Consider the following 12,363-nt stretch of genomic DNA (forward strand, 5'->3'; position numbering starts at 1 on the left):
GCGGGGTCCCCCTGGCGGCTCCGGCGGCCGCTCCCGCGGCCCGGCTGCCCCGGCGCGGGGGCTGTGCAGGGACTCCTGTCAGGAGTGGGGTCACAGCGTCAAAGGGCTGGAAGCGGCTCAGGAGGGCCTCAGTCCCCCCTCTGGCTCCAAACGGGGTCGGCGCTGAGGCTGGACTGAGCTGCTCAGGGCCTTGTCCTGCCAGGTCCCGTAAACACAAACACAGAATCTCAGGATCAATTAGGTTGGAAAAGACCTCCGAGATCATAGAGTCTAATCAAACACCACCTTGTCACAACTAGACCATGGCACTAAGTGTCACATCCAGTCTTTCCTTAAACACCTCCAGGGACGGTGCTCCACCACCTCCCTGGGCAGCCCATTCCAATGTTTAATTACCCTTTTTGTGAAGAAATTCCTCCTGATTTCCCACCTAAACCTCCCCTGGCGCAGCTTAAGACGAGCTCTCGTCCTGTCACTCGTTGCCTGGGAGAAGAAATTGGCCTCCACCTGGCTACAACCTCCTTTTCCAGGTAGTTGTAAAGAGTGGTAAGGTCTCCCCTGAGCCTTTTCTCCAGGCTAAACAATCCCAACTCCCTCATCCACTCCTCATAGGAGTGGATATTACTCTCCTGACCCTTCCACAGCTTTGTTACCCTTCTCTGGACTTGAGGATGGAAACGGCATGGCCTTCCAGGAGTTACTTGGTTGCTCTGCCTCTTGACTGTCCTCCCAGAGAAAAAGTTTTACCTTGTGCCCAGCCTGAGCTGCTCTTTTTTCAGTCTCTGGCTGCCATCTCTGATCCTACCACCATGCACCACTGCAAACAGCCTGGCTCCATCATCTCAATAACCTCCCTGTGGGTGTTGGAAAGATGCAATTTGGTATCTCTTCTCCAGGTCAAACAAAGGGAGCTCCCTTGGCCCCTCCTCACAGTGCAGGTGCTCCAGTCCCGTCACACCTGGATGGTCTTACACCAAACTTCTCTGAATTTATCAATGTCTTCCTTGTGCTGGGGAACCCAGCACTGGACATGGTATCTAGAGGTGGTCTAAGCAGTGCTGAGTAAAAACCGGTAGTGCCGTTCCCCTCTATCTACTGGTAGTGCTGCTGTCAATACAGCCCTGAATATCATCAGCCCTGTGTGCTGCCAGGGCACTCTTCTGCCATGAGCTACATGGACAGAAGTCATCTCACCAGCATCTTCCTCTTTACACCTTTTCCCCAGCAGCAGCCAGAACTTTTGGAGATGAGGTATTGAGAACCTATGCTGGTTGATTCACTCTGCTGATCGATTCACTCTGCTGATCTCTGTCACATTGTAGTTTTCTTGTCATTACTCCCCCTCTTCTCAGGCCTCGCTCATGATCAATTCCACAAGCCCAGCCCACTCTCAACAAATTCTTTGCAATTTGTTCCACTCACTACTTGGGAACTTTTAATGTCAAATTAGAAGGTACTCAGAAAACAGAGAAAAGGAGAATTATTCATGTGAACAGCATTCTAAGGCAGTTGGGACAAAAAAGAAGACATGGGACAACAAGACTGAGGTTTAGAAAAGAGGGAAAATGAATTATAAGGTATGTTTGAAAGTGTAAAGTTCCTCAGACAACTGAATGCAACAGGGAAAATTGAATTCATTCAGAAAATTGAGAACATGGATGATAACACATCAGAGGTGGGGACAGAGAGTCTCTAAGGGGAGAAGTTCCTATGTTACAAACCATGAAAGTGAAAACTGCAGTTGATAGAAAGCAGTTTTCCTCTCAGAGAAATTATTAAGAATTTAAAGTATACTCTTACTCTTAAAAGGGAATTTATGAAAAAAAAAAAGGATTTGTAAAACCTGGAAAAAATCTAGTCAAAGCTTTTAATTTCAATAGCGTAAGTACTATACAATCCAAACAAAATTAGGATCAGAATGAGAACATATAAAATACCAAAATAATCCTTTTTAAGTTTTAATGATACCCCCCAACTACTTAGTGTAGTACTAAACCTTTCAGTTTACACTACCACTCTATACTTCTGAGACATGAAAATCCACTCTTTTACATCCCTCTAACAATTCCCAAGCATTTAAGTAAGTTGAATAGGCACCTGCAGGGGGAAGCTCCAGTGTCACTATTATTACACACCCAGAATTACTCTCCCTGTGCCATGTGGAATGGTACTGACAAAACTATTAAGCTGGGTAGGGGTGTCACAGTGACATTTTGCAAAGCATTCTTTTCCCACATTCCCTGGTGAGCTCAACATCTTAAGGAAAGATGGTGTTTTCATGTCCTTACATGGTAACACAATATTACAGAGCACAGCAAAGAAGATTAAGGAAGAAGTCTTGTGATTGTGGACTTCTAGGAGCCAATATTTGCTTTCCCTGGGCATTTTAGGAGGTAAACTGAAGACTACATGGGACTTAAAGTCTTGGAGATATGACTTATTGGATTTATATAAAAATGCTACTAATCTATTACCAATCTTCTCTGAGATACTTTGTGTACATTCCTACTATTCCTATACAAGCAATATTAACTGAAGTTCTTGCCTTGACAAGATTTGAAAAGTACTTTAAAACCCCACTCCTTTTTTTTCTCTTTCTTCCTCTCACATGTGCAGGAAAGGGAAAAAAAATGGAATGTCCCACCTTTCCAGTCATGGCAGCAGCTCTGCATGTTCCAAGAATATACAATACTCTGGAAGAAAGCCATCATTATCACTTGGGCTGTTGCAGATGATACCTTGATTGTACTAGGAGCATCTTTTTTTCTACCTTTCACTGTAAATGTCTGAATAATTTGAAGTAAAATAGCAATCTCTGTGCTGATGTTGCCAGTTCTTAGGCCTCTTTGCCTCTGAAATAAAAGTCGTTGGACCCTCCATGAACTTATCTAAAAACTTACCTGAAAGCCAAATTGTACAAGGAGCTTCAGAAATATATGCAGGAAAAGCATGCAGAGAAGCACTTTTCCTGATTCAAGTGCACTCCTTAAATAACCTCTACTGTTAGCAAATACAGTATATTGGATGGCAGGCAACTGCAATGGTTCTTTGCCTTCCTAGCTCTTCCAGGTGATATAAGTACAACCAAAATGCTGTAAATGTCAAAAAATGAAGAAGATAGCATATCACTACAGGCTTCTGAGCATTAGTTAGGTCAATCTAGATCTTGGTGCATTAGGACCTTCACAGTAACTCAGTGAGAGAAAATCGGAAAAAAATCCAACCATTCTTCAGTGTATTATGGCAATACCACTACTCAGCATTCAGTAGGAAGATGCACTGCTTTTGTATTAAGCAAGTAGTCCCATATAGCTGGTAGAAATGCAGTTTCAGAAAGGAGTGAGCGAGGTTTTAGACATAGTAGAGAATGCAGATTGTTCTGACCTATTTGCTCAGTGGTCTCCTCCCAGTGATTAAGAAAAATGCCTGTTACTGGAGAGGAACAGACTTACTCTGTTCCTCATTCTGGGAGCTGGAAGCAGCTGATGTGATTAAGCAGCTGAGTGATAAAGCCACTCTTAAGTGATTTGAAGAAAATATGTGAGAAGAGGCAAAATTCTACAACTTTGTATCAGAAAATATAACAGACCCTCAAACCAATCCTGCGTGAACCATGCTGGATGGGAACTAGTAGAAACATCACAACTTCATCCCTCGTCTTTCTGTTAAATAGTATAGACTGGTCTAAGGAGGAGAACTTACCTGTGTATGTTTGCGTATTTGGAAAGGTTGGTGTTTTGTGCTTCTTTCCAAGGGAAATAGTAAAGACCTTTTTTGCTTGAAGCTCCAGTGTGTTCAGCAACTTCTACAGCAGAGTGATAGTTACAATTTTCAGCAAAAGAAGCATGATTGCCCAGTGAGTCCTCCAGCCTAATGTAAAATTTAAGAAGTGGGAATTTTTTATTATTAAACTAAGTAAAATGTCTTGATTCATAGACCAAAAGAGGAATCTGCCACCTTTAAGTCAGAGAAAAAAGAATTACAGGATCGTCTACAAAGTCGCTGATGAGAATAAAAACCAAGTTCACTGGTGTTGTGTACCTCTGCTACAGTAACACATCCAAAAAATGAGCTCAATAGAGTCTCAGACACAAGGAAATGGACCTGAGAGATTGCTACCCTCAGTGAGGGAGCCATGTGAAGGCCTGCCTAATTCTATACGTGTCTCATTCATTCTATGTAGGACCAGCTCACTACTAAAATATCTGACAAGGACCATAGCAATTGTTTAACATTGCCTACAGAGAAATGGTTCAAATGAAATTAGAAAGATGTCTGACTAGTTGACAATTCCAAGGAGCTTATTTCCTGCATTTGAAAATAGATAGAAAAAAAATAAGATTACTGTTTCCATTATTTACAATCTGATTTATAATCTGGCATAAATGAAACATTTCAGCAATAGCGAAAGCCTGGAATTGAAACAATGGAGCTGAACAGTTCCAAAGAGAAAACACTAACTTTGAAACATTGAGAAAACAATAACTTTGAGAGAAGGCATCTCTGAAGGTCCTGGTATCTTTGTAGCACTGAAGTTTATGTCAGGAGTTATCTAGACATTTAGGTTATTTATTTGTCAGCATCACTATAATATACAAGCATTTCCCAAGGGAACTAGACAAGTGCTATCATGAAGCAACAGCAAGGGGACAACTAAATCACAGAGTTAAGCAATCTGGCTGAAGACATCATACAGGAAGGATTTGAAAGAGCAAGGTACGATATCTGATCTCCTGAGAGTCACCCCACTGTCTGATCGACAAGACCATTCTGCCTTGATGAGCCAACTGCTCAACAACTTCATCTCAGTCACTGCAGATCAATTTTCCAACAGGAAATCCACATTCTGGGCTTTGCTTGAACTAGGTTAAAAAAGGATGTAGATGTTTCTGAATGGCAATTGGCTAATAAGTATGTTTAAAATCTGGGCAGACTTTGATCTGCAAGGGAAAAAGAGCACTGTGAAGGAAATAAGTCAGAGGTTTGAAAGTACCATTTGACAAACGTGGACCAAAGGGAAGTATTGGTTTATTGGTTTGATTACCCTATATCCTTGGTAAGGAATATGCTTTTGCACTATCTAGAGCAAATATCCCTGCTTGCCATTCATCCAAGTGAAGACACTTAATCTTTTATTAATTACTGCATTTCTTAAACCAGCCAGTGGCAATTCCATGGCTCCTGGATCCTAAACTATTGTACATCTGTAGTCAGTAGACATCAGTGTTAATAGATTTTTCCATAGTAATCTTTTTATAGTTGCTCACTTCCCAGACACCTAAGGAAATGCATCTCATCAGCAATACAGTGCAGATATAGCTAGTGGGAAATGCCAGGAAGCTGTTAGTAGTCAGTAAGGACCAGCTTCCTAACCTGATCAGGAATTTTTGAGCTTTACCATGATATGGACAATATAGCAACAGACAAATTGCCTTGCAAATAGTTTCTTGTCTCATTTGCAACCAGAGAACACACTTTCTTGTGTGCATATCCATGTGACTAATTGATGCCTCCAGTAATTCTAGTCTCTGTAAAAAAAAAAAAAAAAAGCCTTCATGTTATCATCTCCTTATCTTACAGGCCTCCAATTCGGGATACCTGCATCAGCACCTTTTTTTTCCTGTGCTGATGTGTTTGTTACTGACAAGCAGTATGTACTCCCAGGCCCCCATGTGAGGAGTTTTGCATCGCTTTTAAACACAGTGTTTCTTAAAACTGGTTATGGATTTTCTGAAGTAACATTGTTAATTAGGAAAAGCTAATTCTTTGAAACCAGCCCTGCTAGTGAGAAAGGGCAGCTTTTCATCAATTGACTCAGTAAAAGTCTGGGGAAAAACTTATATGGTTATGATATCTGAATTTAATGTTTTCAAAATTAATCCTTCTTTTTCAACTGGAATATCTTTTGGTTTCCAAAATTTTTGTTTTAAAAGATTTAAAATGTTCGGAAGATCAAATGGAAAAAGTGGTTTTCAAAATCAGCATAACAATATTTTAAATCTCCCCTATTTTCTTTTCCCACAGAACTTCCATTCACTATGTTTGATATGCTTTAGCGTCTTTGTGACATTTCAGGAAGAAGAGATACTTCTAAATGAGACCTTCACAGAATCAAAAACTGCTTCAGACTTCTCTATAAATTTTCTCAATTTTTTTTCACATCACTGATGCCTATCCAGATACTGCAAATCAGGCACTTTTCTAAAGTAGTTCTTTCTAGGGCCTTTGCCAATAACTTTGCCTATATTCTGAACATCTGCTTGTATTTAACGTGGTTCATTTAAAAGCACAGACATTTGGCAACCTGATTACATTCCATCATGCCCTTTCCTGTAGATCACTTTGGTACTCTAGGTATTATTCAGACTCTCTAGATCAAAGAAACAACCACTTCATATTTCAATTCCAAGGTTTGAAATACTGAAAGAACAGTCTGATCTATCTGTTCAGTACTGTGCTATTTCTAGTTTCATTCCTGGTTGATGAGGGTAAGTGAAGAGATATGTAAGCACTTAAAAGCATAAACCGAATTTGAACTTAGAGCATTGATGTTTAGTACAAACATGGACAAAAACATGAACAAAACATACCTAGCATAGCTTTTGCCAAGTTCTGTATCCAGAAAATAACTTCTTTGATACTGACAGCATTAGTACCACAATGTACGGTGTCCCAGGTGGAGAGTTGACACTTAGGGCTCAGGGAGACAATCAGAGCCTGCAGTAAGGCTGAGATTTCAGCAACAGTGCTACTGCATTGTCTGACTGCATGTGTTTCAGTACCTGCACTCTTACAAAGGTGGGCAGAGTAGAGGTAGACACACATAAAAATTTTTGCAAATGTCATTCATTCATTAGAACACAGTACTGAGGGTTGAGCATCTGATCTTTAAAATAGGCATAATAATATTTCCTTGCCTGGGTAGGCATCAGTCTCCCTTTTGGTAAACCACAATACGCTTTTTGCTAGACTTTTGGCTATAGGAAAGATTAGCCTGTTCATAATCACCACTATTATTTGGTCCTTTTAAAAATTAAATCCTTGACATTATAAACACAAGGTCCACAGACAAAGACACAGTGTCTGCTTTTGCCAGCCCTTACTTTCTGATTGCGTGACTTGACTTTGCACCTCAACTCTCTGCACATTAGTAGTGTCTCTGTTAGATAAGGTAATGGTCCCCAGAGTTACAAAAATGGTTTAGCATCCCTAGACAAAAGGAAAGGCACTGTGGAAGCACAAAGAACTATTTACATGAGTTAAAAAATAACTTTTAACCTTTGATCTTGAAGATCTATTTCATGTGTGCACCATATGCTCAAAGGCCTGACAGCTTCAGCTTCACCTTTTTTCTGTGGATGCACTCTTTGACTTCACAGCCCTTATGCTTTTAGCTTGATGGCATCCAAGATGTTTCTCAGCAGTCATATTCTGCCAGCAACACACATTCTTTGTTGCTTGGGATCTGGGAAATTTGCTGCATTCCTCTCTTTTCCACACTGCTCTTTAGAGAAGTTAACCTCTGAAGAAACCCAAGCAAACAAACAGAAATCCCACAAGCATAAGGGATTTGCAGCATGTTGGAAATGTATAGGGGTGGAAAAATAACTCTGTAGTTGTCAGCTGAACCTGATCCAAACAATCTGATCAAAGATGATAACTTGACTTTGTTTTGTACAAAAAGACCTTTGTTTATACATCGGGTGCACAACAAGGGGAAACCACTAGCAACTTTGAAGTAGCTGGCCTGGAATAAGAAATGTGATGGCTAGAAGAGAGGAACATCAGCCTGCAGAAGAAATTCAATTTTTATAGGGTTTCTGGTGATAAAGGAAATGGTATGAAATGTGTAAGGTTTATATCAGGGTGGGTGTTTTTTAATTGATACCTTGCCTCTAATGATTTAGGGAATGTTGTAGGTCTATGAAAGGGGCAGGAATAGAAACAGACATGGCCACATACACCTTACCAATATGGTAACCATGTTGAAAGATTTTTTTAAAAAAGAGACTACTTGCCAAAGCCAAAGAGTCACAAAGAGAATGTAAACATAAGAAAGATTGGAGACAAGACAGCAGGTTCACACTGAAAACTGTGAACTAAGCCACTTGAAATTACAGGACTAGGAGAGCCCTGCTCTCCTCATATCTGCCTTTCCCGTCTAGCAGTCAGCTAGCAATCACATCACTAGCACTGTCTCACTCATGACTTGATCTCATAGCCTAATGCATTCAAGTCTCTTCTCTAACTCTCCCTCCCTGGTCCCAGCCTGCTGAAGCAGGTAAGAGCAGCCATCCTCAGTTGTACTAAAGGTCCACTTAAGAAGGCAGCATACTGGCTTTATAGACCAGTGGCAAATGATGAGGGAAAGAGTAAATGAACAGTCCAAATGTGGTTCAGTTTTCTCCCAGGTTCTAGAAATCCACCAGTTCAAGTCTTCCCTGAAAGACAAAACAGTCCTGGGTGAGGCATTGAAATGGCAATTTTTTTTGCTTTTTCCAAACCATTCTTGATTTTTCAGACCTCTACAATAACATCCCTCAGCTGCTTCATTTCCAAGCTGAACAGCGTATTTAGTTTCTGCCTGTCCATAAGCTATTCCAGTTCACTGATTATCCTTCCTTTTTTGTGTCTCTTCAGTTCCAGTATATCCTTTTTCCAGTGGGAAAGACCAGAACTGAGGATAGCATTCAAGATGTGGACATGTCAGGCTTTTAATCTTCATATGGTGTCTCCTAGTCTATTGTATTCAACAAGAAGCTAAAAAGTAAACTGGTAGTTGACAGAGAGACTCTGGTTGCAGAGTTACTCATTCTTTTAACTATCTGAAACTTATCTCTGCAATACTGAATATGAATATTAATTCAAGTGAGTTGATTCCTATTTGCAAAGGAGAGGTAATACTTAACCAAGTGTGTCTTTGGAGCAAAGAGCTTTCCAAGAAGCAAAATACTTCCTTAATTGAGACTTCTTGTCATGGAAACTTGAGACTGATGTAGAAAAAGAATGTAGTAGGACTTCTTCCCTTGCTCTTCAAATGTGATGTCAGTATTGACCAATAACTGAGTATTTGAAAGCCACCCAGAAAATTCTCATAGTGTATAAAAGCCTGAAGACTACTCTACCCAAGAAGCATGTTCTAGGACCTCATAAGACCGGGAAAGCATATGACAAAAAGTAGGTGCAATACAATAACAACATTTAAAATTACTTTTTATGCTTTTAAAAGAAAACAGAATGTACTTTCTGATCTACATTTTAGTTATCATATCATCCCATTAGCAGCTGTGACACAGAAGACAAGAGGAGATTAATAATTTCCTTTCTTTAATGACTAGATTTATTCAGCAATGGCTGAATAGTACATGTGACCATTTCACAGGAAAGCAGAGGTGGTTAATGAGAGCTTTATTAAGACTGATGATCAAACAATACTGTAATGAAGGCGTAAATTCAGAGGCTGGGATGTTATAAAGAAAGGAGAAAGCATTGTGAATATGTAGTTCGACCTCTTCTGTAAGAGAGACTGTTGAATTTGATACTAATGTCCTGACTATTAAAAAAAAAAAGAGTTTTGAATTGAAAATATTTTGCATGAGTAATTGTTGGTAATTCTGACAGCTATATGTCAGCACTATTACCAAATTTACTTGATTTCAAGTCTGAATTTGCTTAAATTGGGATTTCCATAAGTTTCTCTTGCCAGGCTAGGTGTTTGGGTGTAAATGTAGGCAAATGGGTGTCTCTCCATGTTTGAGGAGTTGAGAGCTTACCCATCTCTTTCTGCCTAGCTTGGAACACCAAACAGGTAAGGTTATCTACTTTTTTCACTTTTACTACCAGAAAACTGTCCTTGACTTTGAAACTGAACTCTATTACCACTTTCCCCACCACCATGTTGGCACTGAATGGCTGTGATAAACTCACACTTTCATCTTCCTTTTCATAAACTAAACAAATCTGTCTCTTTCAAATTTTCACTGAGGCTTTTTTTCCCAAATCTTTAGACATTCTTATGTCCTTTTTCTTGTTCATCTCCAGTTTTAAGGCCATCTGTCTTAAAGCAAGAACACTTGCACTTGATACAACATTCCATCTGTTGCCACAGCAGTGCAAATCAGAGACAGAAGATTCCCAGTTTATAAATTAACACTTTTCTGAGCAGCATTGTCTGGGTGAACCTGATGTTCATCTACATGTCCATTGAGATGTCCAACTGCTTTCATAGAAGTTGAGGCTTAAGCCACAGTGAACACACGCACAAATGTCAATGTGTGTGAATTTCTCATTATTTCATTTCTCACTCAACATTATCTGAAGTGATGAGATTGTTGTGAATGAGTAGAAGTGCAGAGAAAAGACTGATGGCATTTTCTGTGAATCTAAAAAGATAGGGAGAACTACATTCATCCTGGTTTTAAGATTTTTTTTCATCCAAATTTTAAGGTCCTGACTAAACTATCTTGTTTAGGAGCAAAAATTGCTGCATGCTGACTCGTTACTTCATAGAGACAGACAACTTTTATGGGGCTGTTCAGATCTTTTGATGGGGCCTTATACTTTCAATCACCTTCTTATGTGTTATACAGTAAGTATCCTAAAGGATCTGCATTACATCACTGCTCATTCCACCAGTTCTTCACTGTCTATTGTTATTAGATCTAACAACAGGACACAGCAACTAAGTTGTAAAAAGGCAGAGCCTTAGTGGATTAGCATTCAGTCTTTACTAGAGAAAAAACTTTCCCTTAAAAAGATTGCAGAAAAATAGCTATTAACCTTCATCATCATGAATAATTAACCACGACAGCAGCTGAACTTAAGATTCATCTCAGTTAATGTTTGTCAAGGTACATAATACCTGAACTGACCAAAACCAAACACAAAACCCACACCCAGTCAATCTGTCAAAGTCTGCTCACACCTGCAATCACATGAAACAGAACTGACTCTTTAAATAAATCACATTTTAAAATTATATTTGGTATGTGAGCTAATTAATATTATTCTGTTCTTAGAAGGCTGTTTATTATTCAAAGTGTAAATTCTCTAGGAATGCTACAATTTCAGGACAGATCATATGTGCAACTCAAAAGTGGAACAGAAATTACCAGAGAAAGGAGCTGGGAGAAGAACCTAAAAAAGCAAGCTTATGTACATATGGCTAGAAATCTGGCTGAAATGTAGCACTTCTGTGACATACTCTCTTAATAGAAGGGGAGCAGATCAGGAAGAATGGGAGCTAAGGAGCTGTAGGAAACATGACAGAGGATCAAGAGGCTTCTCAAGAGTAAATGAGCACTTACGGTTCAGTTTTAACCTTGAAAATTTTTAATACATACAAACAGGAGCTCCAAAAGCCCTTCTAAATATAGGCGGGGAAGCATTTCTGTGACTTCAAAGTCTTCTGATTTCAACGCATTTCTGAATTCTGTGTTTGTTTTTAATCCTATGGTATAACTTTTTCTTGGGTTGTCTGTGCTAAAAGGATGTTTGGAAGCCTATTTGGGGTCAGATTTTATGGTTTTCCATCCCAACACTTCACCTGCACTAACCTCAGACTAACACAAAGGGAATGACATTCACAAACCTGCAGACTTAACAATCACTATTGGTTCAGACAGATGTGCTGCTTTTGTGCTTCAACCTGAGGAAAAAAACCAGGGCAATGTGTGTGAGGTTTTTCTATAGCCCACCTGAACCAAACTTTGGAAATATAGAGAAGGAATATAGATGTGAAAATAAGGGCAGACAGCAAGAGAACTAATATCAGGGAAAAAAAATCCAGAACAACCAAAACAAAACTGACTGAGGAAGGATCAGAGAATACAGGAGGAGCCCAACTGAAAAAAGCAGACAGCCAGGCACTAGTAGATTTTGCCTTCAGTTCAGTTATTGTGTTAATGCTGGAAAGCTTCATCCTCAGTGGACTGCTTTTTCATGCTAGTCTCTTTTCGTTTATGAGTCAACAGATACTGTTCACCACGCTGCCTTTAAATAGTTGTTAACAGACTCTGGAGTTGAAATGAGGAAAGCAAGTCCTACCTCTTAGATTATTTTTTGAAGCTGGCAGCTTTCTAGTTCAGATATCCCTACATCCATTTTGACTGGCTCACATCTGGAAAGTTTTCTTTGCAATCATAAAATGTGGGCGTGAAACTGTTATTTTGTCCATGGCTAGCTCCTGAAGCACCAGATGACTCTGTCATGAGGGAAAACAGCCAGCTCACTAAGCTGCCCCAAGTAGGCCAAATGTGACCTATAGATCAAACTAATGCAGGAACTGAATAATAGACAAAGGAACTACAATAGTTATAAATAAATCTCTAACAGAAAATTCCTTGCTGAAAAATTATAGCAGAA

Source organism: Neopelma chrysocephalum, unplaced genomic scaffold (assembly GCF_003984885.1).
Source record: "Neopelma chrysocephalum unplaced genomic scaffold, ASM398488v2 Primary Assembly neopelma1_60, whole genome shotgun sequence".
In the NCBI taxonomy this organism is placed as follows: domain Eukaryota; kingdom Metazoa; phylum Chordata; class Aves; order Passeriformes; family Pipridae; genus Neopelma; species Neopelma chrysocephalum.